The sequence below is a fragment of the Lissotriton helveticus genome, chromosome 3_1 (assembly GCF_964261635.1).
Source record: "Lissotriton helveticus chromosome 3_1, aLisHel1.1, whole genome shotgun sequence".
NCBI lineage: Eukaryota > Metazoa > Chordata > Amphibia > Caudata > Salamandridae > Lissotriton > Lissotriton helveticus.
Window position 1 is genome coordinate 1,152,327,196 of NC_136061.1, and position 14,127 is coordinate 1,152,341,322.

The window sequence follows — 14,127 nt, forward strand, 5'->3', positions numbered from 1 at the left end:
TCCCCCTTGCAACATACACCACCCGCTCTCGAAACATGCACCAATCCAAATCATCCATCCATTACCCGACTGTCGGCGGCTGAACCGCCCCCCACAACTGAGCTATATTACGCTTTGCAATACTACATGCCAATGTGGCCCACATCTTTCCATTGGATGATAAGTCCGTCGGGTCCCAAACATTCAGGAGGCAACGCCGCGCCTCCAACTCAAAACTCACTCCCCACACCTCCTTCACCTTGACATGAATAGCTGTCCAGTACCCCTGGATGTGGGCACAGTCCCACAACACATGAGAAAATATTCCAGACTCACCACACCCTCTTCTGCACTCCCCACTCACAGCCAAACCCATTCGCACCAACCGTGGGCCACATAACAGCAGTGGAGAATCTTTAATTGAACCAGTCGAAGCCTCATCTGGATGGCCACTACCCTTGGAGAGGCCACTGCCTCCCTCCAATCCTCATCGTCTAGAATCAACCCGTCCGCTGTCCACTGGTCCCTTAGAGCCACCCAGGGATCCTCCGTGTGATTAACAAGTTTTTTATAGATCAGGGAGATCGTTTTCGTCAGGAGATGACCATCCAACACTCGATCCTCCAACGGGGAGGCCCCCGGGAGCGGCGTGTCACGGGGATCACTAGTAAGCAGCGCATGCCTAATCTAAAGGTACCGAAACCTCTCGCTCCCCTGCATTTTATACCATTCCTGCAGAGTCTCAAATGGAAGGATGCCTTCCTTACCCCATAGATCCCCAACTCGGGAAATCCCAAGGAGGTCCCACTTTTCAAAACCCCTGGTTTTCCATAGACTGCCCAAACATTCCGAATTCCAGAGAGAGTAGCCAGTGTGATCTTCCCCTCCCATCCGAGGGAGCGGTTAGCCTCGTGCCAGACCCCAATAGCAACCTCCGTTGGTCCCAGCAAGGGAAAATGTCCCCGCTTCGCATAAAGTGCCCTAGTGAAGTCCCCCTCGGGAACCTGGCCACGGTCCATAATATATCCGGGGTCCAACGGCGAGCCGTAAACAGCCTGATTAACCGCCGCCAACTGTGACGCCCAATAATACTTCCGAATATTAGGCAGACCAATCCCCCCACCGTACCATGATAATGTCAATTTCGCAAATGCAATTCGGGGCCTACCCTCCCAAAGAAGTTGTCTCTGGAGAGACTCAACCTACCTGAAATACGACGGGGGAACCCGGTCTATAGAGTTCTGAAGCACATAGAGGAAACGAGGAAGAGCCATCATCTTAAACAGAACAGCTCGACCAAGAAGAGAAAGCGGAAGCGACTTCCTGCGATCCACATTGCGCCTAAGCCGAACCAAAGGAGGCAACAGGTTATTAGAATATCTGCACTGAGGGTCTAAGGATATAAAAATACCTAGATATTTGAAGCCCTCCACTTCCAGTTTAACCGGGCAACTTGGAGGAACCTCTGGAGGATCCCCACTCAAAACAAACAGGACCGACTTCGTCCAATTAATGGCAAAGCCTGAATATCTACTAAACACCTCTAGGACGTCTAGGAATACCACCAGTGAAGCTCGAGGAGAGGTCAAATACAACAAGATATCATCTGCGTAGAGCGATATCTTGTCTTCCCAGTCGGGTGTCCATCGGAGCCCCTTAATCGATCTGTCCCACCGGACCCATGCCGCAAGCGGCTCAAGCTCCAACGCAAAGAGCAGCGGGGAGAGGGGACAGCCCTGTCTGGTGCCTCTCCCTAGCGCAAAATCTGCCGACCTGTGATTATTAACAACTACTCGGGCCAGCGGACCAGAATATAGGAGGCGGACTCAAGATACAAACTCCGAGCCTATGCCCAACTTTCCCAGGATGGCAAAAAGATATGGACACTCCACTCTGTCAAATGCCATAGTGGCATCCAAAGACAACAAGATCGTCGGCTCGTGTATCTGTGAAGCCCCTCCGATTACCCCATGCAACCTGCGCTAATTAAGAGCAGTATTCCGGCGGGGCATGAAGCCGGACTGGTCTGGATGAATCAGTGTCGTAATAACCTTCACCAGGCGGTTCGCCAGCAATTTCACCAAGATTTTAGGTTCAGCATTCAACAAAGAGATCGGCCTATATGAGGAACACTCAGTCTTCGGCTTACCCTCTTTATGGAGAACTATGATATTTGCAACGCGCTGATCATACGGGAGCTGACCTCTCTCCCTACTCTCCACAAACATGCCCTTGATGAAAGGAGCCAGCCTATTCGCATTGACTTTGTAGTCCATTAGGGCCTGACGCTTTGCCTGAACGAACCCCTCCAATCGCCTGCGCCACCTCATCATTAGTGAGGGGGGAGTCAAGGAACTCTCTGTCCTCGTCCACAAGAATGGGCATCGGGATATCCCTGATCATATCCGCATTCTTGGCCTCTGAGTAGTGACATTCAGCTGTGTAAACTTTCTTATAGTATTCAGCAAATACGTCCACAACCTCCTGCGGATCGGTAACTCTATCGGACCCCGAGGGCTGCAGCATCGGAACCAGTCGAGACGCCCAGTCCCCCTTCTCCAACCAGGCAATCAGTTTCCCGCCCTTATCCCCATGCTCATACACTCTACTCTGGGTATCTGCCAGTTGTGATTTTGCGTTGTCACGGAACAGGCACCTGCATTCGTCCTTAGCGAGACTCAGACGATGCAGCCCCTCCGGCATGGAGGCTAGCGACACCTCTCGCTCCAGCGCAAGCAACTCTGATTCCACCCTGTCAACCTCGGCGCGCCCTTCCTTCTTCTTTCACGAGATATACGAATGCAGCTCCCCTCTAAGGACAGTTTTGTATGCTTCCCATAGGGAGCACTCGGATTCCACCGAGTCTACGTTCTCCTGAAAATACCTATCGGCCACGCGCACGATCTCCTTCTTTGCCACTGGGTCCCGGAACCTCCAAGCACTTATTGGTGCAACCCGGGCCACATAGCGCCCGCCAAGATCTAAACTAAGCCAAACCGGTGAGTGATCCGAGACACCCCTGGCCAAGTGCCGCACCTCCCGGAGCCACGCCGCCTGGGGCCGCCGGCACCAGGACGTAATCTATTCTGGAAAGGGATTTGTGCGCTGTCGAGAAACACTGGAGTTCTTAAGCCTCCAACCATCCACCAATCCTATAGTGCCCACTAAGTCAACCAACCACCTCTGGGAGGACAACAACTCACGAGCCGGGCTCCTATCAACATTCACATCCATGACTCCATTAAAATCCCCACCAACTACCAGCAATCCAACAGGCAACAACAACAAAATCTTACACAAATCATGGAATGTGTCCGTCTGGAGGGCCGGAGGAAAATAAACAGATAAAATAGTCACAGTTCTCCCCTCCCACAATCCAGAGATGCCAGCATACCTCCCCCTATTGACGGTCCATGTGGCCTGAATGGCCAGTGGGAAGGCATTCTTGACCAGAATCCCGACCCCCCGTGACCCAGTCGTAAAACCAGCATGTGCTACCAACTTATAGCCCCCTCTGTGGAGAGCCAGACACCGCTTTCCCATAAGGTGAGTTTCCTGCAATAACACCACATCCGGGGAATGCCTTCGAATCAATTGGCCAACCATACCCCTCTTGATCTTGTCCCCCAATCCATTGACATTCCAACTCAGTGCGGAGATCCCCACAGCCCCTTTAACGGAGGACATTTGTAAAACAAAAGCAAACAAAATAATTCAATGGCGCCCAGTGTAAAAAAAATGACATACAAAAACCAACCCCTATTCCCCCCCTCCAACCCCCCTCCCTGCACCCCTGCATATAGCTTGCGCTCATCCCCAACTAGCAGTGTGCCTGTCACCCCCAACTAGCTATGAAAATCTAAAAGTAGAAAACAGAGGAGGGCCTACAGACCGACCCACCCACCCCCCACCCACCGGCTCAATAGATGTACTGGCCCTTCATAATTACTCAACAAAATCTCTAACAGAAATTTTACCCAAAGTCCAAGCACTACCACCCGGAAAAACACACCCCAGGCAATTATCCACCGCCCCCTGCTAAGCCCCACTTAACCACATCATTGTTCCTCGGACTCCTCTCGATCTGTGGGCTCCTGTTCTGGACGCTGGAATGTATCCAGCCAGTCCGCCGCCACCTCAGGATTGTCAAAAAACCAGGCCTTCCCATCGAGTTCCACACGAAGGTGGGCTGGAAACATCATAGCATACCGCAAGCCTTTGTCTCTCAGTTTCTTTTTGATCGCGACAAACCTCTGCCTTTGCTTCTGGACCGCCAGGGTGAAGTAAGGAAAGAACAGGAGCGTTGCATTTTCAAATTTCAAGGGATCCGCCAAACGAGCACTCGCGCAATTATCGGTCGAGGATTCGCCCCAACCCGGGGACTGCCACCCGGCACTCTGTGGGCACGTTCCACAGTGAAGAACTTGCTGAGCCCCTTCGGTTTAAGATGGTCAAGGATGAGGTTCTCCACAAAGAGGTCTGTGGCCTGCCCCTCCGCCTTCTCCGGAACGCCTAAAATGCAGACATTATTGCGTCAGGCCCGCCATTCGTATTCGTCCAGTCGCCAATCCGTACTCTCACTCGAGGATCTAAGATCACTCACCTCCCGCTGGAGTTGGCTCACATCGTCTATAAAGCTAGTCGTCTTAATCTCCAGCGACTTAACCTTCTCGTTGGCCTTCGACAGATCGGCCCTGATCAGCCCCATCTCAATCGACACCATGTCAAGCTTGGCATCCAGAGTCTCCATCTTTTGTCCAAGGGACGTGCGTACCCCCGTGATGGCCGCTATCAGGTCCTTTAAGGTGGGCTCTTCCGCTGCAGCATGGTTATCGGTGCCGCCGCCCGGGCCCCTCTTAAGTTCTATCGGCGACCCCTTGGGCAGGGTGTAACTGTCGAGTTTATTAGACTGCACCTGCCGAGCCCCCCTGGTGATCTTAGGGCCCTGCCGCTCGGAATCCGTCTTCGTCGCCATTGTTAGGAGCTCAGGCTACCCCCGCCTCAACACAGGTGCAGCCCCAACCAGGACAGAGACAACCGCAACCGAAGCTGACCCCTCCTCCAAAGCAGTTGCAATACTGGGGATTGGCCCCTCACCAGCCAAGACCACGGAGGAATGTAATGCTCCAGGCCAGGCGGCTGACCAGTCAGACCCACGCCATCACCACCAGCCAGTCAGGGTATCACCTCCAGGGCCGGGCTGCCAATCTAGAGATCTCTTAAAGTGGGGTCCCACCTCTCTCACATGGGTCCTACGCCACCTCAGAGGCGCCAGGAAGGGCCACCACGAGCACCTGGCGCCAACCGTGCACCTTATATCAGGCGGGGGGACTAACTGTCCCACCCCCCCGGCCAACAGCTACGTCGGGCGGTCCACACGGTGGAGGGACCCGCTCTGGACCCACGGGCCCCACCAGGTCCAGCGTCAGCAGGGAAAAAGACTCGGGTCCAAAACCGGCCTCCAGGGGCCCACACTGGATCTTCCTCAGCCCTGCCGGCGTATGGGGACCCCCCCGTCCCACGGGGGTTCCGCGCTGCGGGTGAGGGTACAGGAGTCGAACGCCAGCCGTCCCCCCAACCGCCGACCGGGCCGACACAAGGCTGCCCCGGCGGGCGATGTTGTCACACTCCGGCCGGGGGGGCCTGGCTACGCGAGTCCCTGGCTTCCAGCACACGCAGGCCGCAAACTCCCAGGCAGCGCTGCATGGTCCCCGGGGCACACAGAATGACCGGGGCAGCTTCTCCGGGCACCACTTTGGTTCCCCCGCCTATTGCACTAGGCGGGGGACAGGATTATGGTGAGGATGATGGGCCGGTGGAGCTGGGTCGGCCGGAGCAGTTTGTCAGACGGCCATCTCGGTCGCCGGCTCGGCTCCCCCCCCCCATTTTTAGATTTTTTCATGCTATTTCCTAACTATAACATTCAACCTGCGTGTGAGTGGTTGTGTAAGTGGGTGTGTGATTTTGTGGTGAGTGTGTGAATGCGTGTGTGACTGGCTGTATGGGTCTGTGAGTGGGAGTGATTGCTTTTGTGGGTCTGTGAATGAGTCTGTGAGTGGCTGTATAGGTGCGTGAGTGAGTGTGGGTGTGTGAGTAGGTGTGTCATTGGGATTTGTGGCTCTGTGAGTGGGTGTGTGAGTAGGAGTGTGGGTCTGTGAGTGGGGAGTGAGTGGTTTGTGGGACTGAATGGATGTGTGAGTGGGTGTGTGAGTGGCTGTTGGGTTGTGTGAGTGTTGTGTAGATGTGTAAGTGAGTGTGTCTGTGCAGTGTGAGTAGGTGTGTGGGTCTGCGAATGGATGTATGTGTTTTCTTTAATTGCGGTCTGGTTCTGTGGATCCAATCACATCCAGGAAGATCCAGGCTGGTCTGTGGATCCGCACACGCTAAAAAAACATTTTTGCACAATTTCTTGCCTAGGAGTTGTACCTCACAGACCCCTCTATCAGTCCCATGGAATCAGGGTACCTCTACCCTGACCCCTTCGATCTCTTTTAAATGTAATTTTCCCCACTGGGAAGCGCGGCGTGATGAACAAAATGGTGGCCGCAACTTTCCTCTTAGGTTACAGTCAGCCAATCACGGCATTGCTGTTGGTGCATGGATCCGCAAACCCAACTGGCTATTTCAGAGGATGAGTGGTGGATCTGCGTCTCTAGATGTACATAAATCTTTTACATTAATAACTCCAAAAACTACTGAACAGATTCACACCAAATTTTAAAAAATTCCGTTCAGCGGTTCAGGCTGTAGTCTTGTCTAAAATCCTTATGGGAAATTGGATGGGGGAAAAGCATTTTGCTCCATCCCTGCTTGACGTGACTGGCAAACTAGTTATGAAGATTTTGTGAAGGTTGGTCAAATGGCGCCAAAACAAAATACTCTTTCCCTATGAAAACTAGGTCTTAGGTCTTAACCATAACTACTGACTGACGACCGACAGTAGATAATATATATAATTAGGTCTGCTTTTTTCATAGAAAGAGCGTTTTCTGGTTTTCTAATAACTTTGACTTCATTTGACAAACCTTCCCAAAACTTTCCAAACACAAAATTCATCCACATCAGCTCATTTCTGGAAAGATTTGGAGGGATCCAGCTAGAAAAAGAGGGTTTCCAAGACATAAAATCCCCATGCATTTTTCATAGATTTTTTGAAGATGGCTACAGCAAAAACTGCTGAATGTAATTATTCCAAATTTGGCAGGCAGCTAGATCGTTGTCTGCAGATTGTGCTTTTTGTGATTTGGTGTCAATTTATTCAGTAGTTTCTGAAAACTTAAGGGTAAAATATAATTCTATATCTGGACGGTTGGGTCAGGAGCACCAATTTAAAAGTGATGCATTCTGATTGGCCCAGGGAGCTTTATTTCCCCACAGGAGTCAGACTCCAGCTGGATCGAGCGCTCTGATTGGCTACCAGCAACATGAGAAAAATGTTGCTGCAGCCATTACAGCACTCAGAGACTTAGTCCCAATTCCTGAACAAAAAAATAGTATTAGGGAGAAGGGTAGGGATACCCTGAATCCCTATGCCCCACGAGCAGATCCAGAGAGACCCATCCTTGGGTCCCCTACTCACCAAACAATGGGAAAAATGCAGCAATTCTGTTTCGGGATTGAAAAAAGAATGGCAACTGCCCTTTGGAGTCCACCCCAGGGGCTGAATTTCACAAGGGGGATGGGGGCTGCATGGCCACCCTCCCTGAGCCCCCAAAGGCCCTGTGGAGCTTACCCCTGGAGCTGCAATTTGAGATAATAGGGAGGCGGGCAGGGCTGCCCCATCCCCAAGCCTCCAAAGGCCCCGGGGAGCCCATCCCGGGGTTGAAATTATACAAATTGGTCAGGGGTGCCGCACGCCCACCTCCCTGAGTCATTAAAGGCCCTGGGGACTCCACCCCCCAGGGTTAGCTCAGATGCTATGTACCAGGGAACCCATCCCCAGAATATATTGTTTTCTCTGCCTGCAGCCAATCAGGCAAGGAAACCTGTGTTTGCTCTCACTTGGCGGGTGCATTTTCATAACTTAGCTTTGAAAATTCTCCCGCCCACTTGGAGCAGACTTTTGATCTATTTAACTGCCCAAACTGAAGCAGGCAGGGAAACAGATCAAAATATTGATCCCATCTAGAGGGAGCAGCATTTTATGCTGCTCCCTGTGGGCGGGAGCAATGCCGGCTCCCACTATATGCGGCTTGGGCCTTGGGAGCCTAGAGGCTCGCCCGGGCCCCCAACAAAAGTATGGTGGGCTTCCTGGGTGGGCACAGGGTGCCCATCTTCAAGTGTAAGGGCCCCAGAGACCTCAAGGTTGGAGTCCCTTGGGCTGAAATCAGCCCAGGAAGGGGGGCCATATACCGTGCTCCATCTAAAAAGCACACTGGGCCCTGAAAAATGGGGTCTCTGGGGCCAACATCGGCCCAGGGTGGGGGACTATGTGGCCCCTCCCCCTAGAAATCACACCAGGCCCCAGGGGATGGGGTCTCAGGGCCAAAATAGACCCTGAAAGGAGGGCCACGTGCGCCCCCTCCCCTTTATTTAAAAGAGTGGCCCTGGAGATGGGTTTAATGAGGCTTGGGAAGGAAGGCAATGCAGGCCCCCTCCCCTATGAAAAAAGACACTGGGGATGAAGTCCCCAGGGCCTAATGATGCTAAGGAATAGGTGGCCATGTGGCCCCCCTCTTATTTAAAATAAATAAGGCATAGGAGAATGGGGTTCCCAGGACCTAATGAGTCTCTGGAGGGGGCGGCCCCCTCCCCTCCATCTTGAGCTACTTCCCCTTGAAAAAAAAGGCTCTGGAGATGGGGTTCCCAGGGCCAGGCTCTGTGGCCAACCACCAACGTGCGTGGCCGAGTGCTGTGCACAATTGGCTACTGTGGGGGGGGGGGGTTAGTCACAGGGCTTGCCTTGTGGCCAATCCCACACCGTGCACAGCCAAAGGAGAGCGTGGTATTGGCTGCACGTGGAGGGTTGGCCATGGGACCTGGCCCTGCGGCCAGTGTTCAGTAGCACACAGCCAAAGGCGCAGGGGGAAGGTGGTAGATTTACAAATCGAAATGAAATATTACTTGAAGTTCATATAAATCTCATAGAAATTCACTTAAAAAAACAAAGGTTAAAGTAAAGTTATTGTTAGGTGAATTGATCAGTGACAACAGTAACGTTTTGAACTTTAAAAAAACACAGAAATGCACTAGTTATAGTTAGCAGAGCTGACTAGAACTTGCGCCCCTGCCATGCACTGCTGATGACCTCACATATGACATCACTCATGACATGTTCAATTACATCACTGATGACATCTCAAATGACAATTGATGACATTACTCATGACATCATCCATTGAGTGTCTTTGTTTGTTTTATAGTTTACATAATGGCGGGTAACTACCACATAACTTTTCGACCTAATTTTGAACAGCATGTGTCCAGCTAATCAGCATGTTTATAAAACTCATGTGCTCCTAATACACTATAGGTGTATAGAGGTAAGGAACAAGGGGCTCCCTCCTCAGACTCCAACATTGTAAAAAGGTGTGGGTGCCTCGGGTGGGCATAACCAATAACACCACTGGGTTTGGGATCCCAACAGTAAGGCCAAGCCTCTGAACAATATTTAACTAAACAACCGCCAGTACTGCTGTCTTATTCTATCTTAATTCGTACTACCAAGTTGAATATCCAACAACATATGTACTAGACCACTAGTTCTGTCTGAATCAATCTTTTCTTTTTATTATTTTGTTCTCAAAATCAAAGCATTAGTGCAATTTTTACACTTTTTACATTTTTACATCATGATTGCAACAATAAAAACATTCAATACTACAAATATAGAGCTTCATACAGTCAGTCTCTCATTTCCACCTTTCCAGCATACAATCAACACATCTCATTCACTCACAACGCACAAAAGGAATATTTACAATTCAATACTTTTTTGTATATAAATTATTAATAAACAATGCCATAGAACCAAAATTATCAACACTTTATATTGCTGTGTCTAATTAAAACTTGTTATTCTGCATTCTTATGGCTATATAAAATTGGTCTACGCGTTTCGATCTCTTAATCAAGTAAATATCTTTATTCGGCAATTTATCACCATAAAAGAATACATATCTATGTACATTTCCAATTTACCAGTAAAAAGATTATAAAATACAATAAAAAGCAAGGGCACCTCATTTCAATAATTTACTACACAAAAATTCCACCTCAACCTGTAGGACCCCCCAGGAGCAGTTTTAGTAAGCGGGAACGTGTCAACCATGCATTACCCAAGAATTTGGCCACCCCACAGATCATAATGACAGATGAAGAGTCTGTAGAGAGGACACGTAGTGCCTGGCTGTGGCACCTCAACCCTAGTTCCCTACAGACGGGTTTCAACCAGAATTTCCGCGCCCCTTTGTAGGCTGGACAAGCGAAAAACAGATGAGCCACTGATTCCTTTGGGGCCGCACAGCCAGGACATGTACGCAAGAGGGCATCAGAATTCGACCATCTCGCCGTAAAATCATGCACCGGGAGCGTCCCATATCGCAATTTTAGGTACAGCGCTCGATCCAACGGTTTAGTTATCAGGTCTAGAAAGGGTTCCAATTTTCTCACGCACTTAATTGACAAAAATTGGTCAGTGAGAGAGCCCACATTCATAGCCCTCGTGGCATTACTCTGTACCCAATCCCAGTAAAGTTTTTTAATAACAGCTTTGGGTGGCGGAGATTGCGACTCCCATGCCTCTCTTAATCCCAAATTAAAGGCCAGTTCTTTCAGTTTATTTAGCCATCCTATTTTATTACATGTGTCCAGCAAGAGTAGATCGTCCAGGCCTTCTGCGTACTTTGCGAGCTCCTCAGTTCTTCTTAGTCGGGACCAGAAAAGCAACGGGCGTAACCTCACCAAGTCCTTTAATGTTCTTCTGCCCAGATCTAGTCTTAAAGGGATCATTGGGGTGGAAGCGGGGAGGGCTACCACTTTCCTAAAGAAATTGTTTTCCGCTACCATCAGATCTGTGACCCCTTCGAACCCCCACAGTTCGGAGCCATAAAGTGCTGCCGGAAGAATCTGTCCCTCATAGATGGCCATGACTGGAGAGACCGGTTTACTACTTGATTCCCGGAGCTCCTTCAACGTCACCCCAGATACTCTACGATGACTAAGTAGCATTTTGGAAAGATGATCCTTCCAGGTCATACGGCTGTTTATCCGGACTCCTAGATAGTCAAAGGATGTGACCAGCTCGAGGGGGGCATTATTAAGCACAAAGTGATTTTTAAATCTTTTTGAGGGGGCAAAAGCCATCAATTTAGTTTTCGATGTATTGATGGTTAAGCCTCGGGAGGTGCAGAAGGAGCTAAACCGATTCAAAAGTTTTTGTAAGCCCACCGGGGATTTAGAAATTAGTAGGGTGTCATCCGCGAAGAGGAGTGTGGGGATTCTCTCCCCCGCCAGGGATGGGGCATCCGTCTCTTCCCCCTTCAGATGGTCCACCACTCGATTCACGAATAGGGAGAAGAGGGTCGGAGCCATAACACAACCCTGACGTACTCCTCTCCGCACAGGGATCCTATCTGTTAGTTGACCCTGGGATCCCCATCTAACCCTCGCATAATTCCCCTCGTGCAGCTTCACGATTAGGTTCAGAAGACTGCTGGGAAAACCCATCTCTCCAAGAATTTGCCAAAGTTTTGCACGAGGGACCAGGTCGAACGCAGTCTTGAGATCTATGAAGGCCATATACAAACTGCCTTTCTTGATGGTAACCGCCTTCCAATAGATTGCAAAAAAACGAAAGACCTGGTCCATCGTGCCAACCTTCCTTCTGAACCCCGCTTGTAAGTGGGAGAGGATACTAGCCTCCTCTATCCAGTCGCCAACTCTTGAGATGATGACCCTGCCGACCACTTTCTGAATGATGTCTATCAGACTGATAGGTCTGTAGTTCGCAGGGTCATCTCTTGCCCCCTTCTTATACACGGTGACTACCTCGGCCCCTTTCCAGGAGTCAGGTACCTGGTGTCCCCTCATGATCAGATTCATTATTCTAGCAATTAGTTTAGCCCAGGCCTCTGGCTCCGCCATCAACAAATCTCCAGGGATCCCATCCTGCCCGGCGGCTTTCTTAGGGGTTAGATGTCTAATTGCCATCATTACTTCTGAGGACGAAAATAACAGAGCATTGTCCTCTAGATGGACCCCTTCACCCATACCATTCACCCCAAGTCTAGGTGTTTCCTCTAAGTCGCCGTATAGGGATGAAAAATGAGTAAACCATTGCTGACTAGATATATGAGCAGCCAATGGTTGCGATTTTCTCTGCCTTGTTTTATTAATCAAATCCCAAAAGAGGTTCGGGTTCCTACTGCTCACAGCCGTGGAGAGTTCCTGCCAGTGCCGTTCCTCCCACTCCCGTTTGGCCAGTGATAGTGCTTTCAGATAATCCTTCCTGGCCGCTCTAACCAGTAAAGGGTCCCTTGAAAGCAGGGCTCTTGTCAGATTTTTCCTTGTGCTCTTACAATGATCAGTATACCATGGTTTACAAAGAGTAGAAGGTATAGCGGTAGCCCTATTACCTTTCCCTTTCGAGATGAAAAATTGGCCAACTTGATCTATTGTCGCTTTGTAGGCAGAGTCAAGTGAGGGGTGTGGGGGGTCAATGATCCGATTATCTCCCTCCCAGATCTCTAAATTAGAAGTCAGATCCTCAATCAGGGATTTAATGATACCTATATCATCCTCCTTGAGGTTAGCCTTATCCCATTTTAATCTACGGTTGTTATTGGATGGGATCACCTCTTTAGTTATTTTTAAGGAGACGCTCGCCCGCCTGACGTTAGAAACACCCCAATTGAACTTACAGCACAGGGGGTTGTGGTCACTATCCTGACTTGGAAAGACCTCCATATCAATAAGGTCCGCCCAGAATCCAACGTCCATTAAGATGTAATCTATTCGGGACGGCCCTGAGAGTCTGTTAAAGGTCAATGCCCCTGACTGGTCGGAAGTGGTTCTGCCATTAAGGGCTCTTAGATTGTGGTCCCTAGTCAGTGCATTAATTTGAATGACCCTGGGTGACCACTTCTTAATAGGGGGAAGGGAGAGCGTTGGGATGGACCATTTCGAATCCTCCTCTTCAATTCCTAAGGGATCATCTCCAAGGAGGGGTTCGAAAGTACAATTAAAATCACCCCCCACAAGGATTTTAGCCGAACAAGAGCAATTGGCTAGGGCCGAGTCAAGAGCTGTTAGGGTCGAAGAGGTGGAGTCGCCCGGTGTCCCTCTCGCATACACATTAAAGAGGTCAAGCCTGACGGCATCCTCCCGTCCTCTTGCCGAAAGGTGGAGTATATCATTACACTCCACATTGTGGCAAGTGACCACCCAGTTCAGATCTCTTAATCATTTTAGAGTTCTCTTCAGGACCCAAAGGCTGTGAAGAAAAACAAAAACACTGTTTTAGCCTTTAGCATTTGATCTAACTACTCCTCATCTCACCCTTACCTTTCTTAACTTGAAACCTTGTGATCATCCGACGTGGGACACTGTGTCAAATGACTGAATACATCACCAGCTTAACCAATAGGACAGGAATATCTCGTCCCAAACACAAACACACATTAGTTACATCCATGTTTTTGGACCCGTCTTATTCGGGCAGAAAGAACTTCCAATCGGGGACCTAGAGAATGAATCAGCAAACATCAGTGGACACTTCTTAATGAGGGCGCGGCAACTGTAATGGACAATCATAAGGACTTACTTGTATTCCCGCGATGGCTTTATGCTGACTTTAAAGTATGCGGAAGCCTTTTTTGGGGCAAGTCTACAGTAGAAAAACATAAGGCAATATATTTAACGCTTAGTCGCTCTTGGAATAATATTTCATACGAATACTCGGAAAATACGGCCGGGGTCGGCATCACGTACCTCTAGACTGTTCCGTTCCAGCCGCAGTGTTGATAATTTTGGTTCTATGGCATTGTTTATTAATAATATAAGTACAAAAAAGAATTGAATTGTAAATATTCCTTTTGTGCGCCATGAGTGGATGAGATGTGATGATTGTATGCTGGAAAGGTTGAATGAGAGACTGAATGTATGAAGCTCTATATTTGTAGTATTGAATGTTTTTATTTTTACAATCAT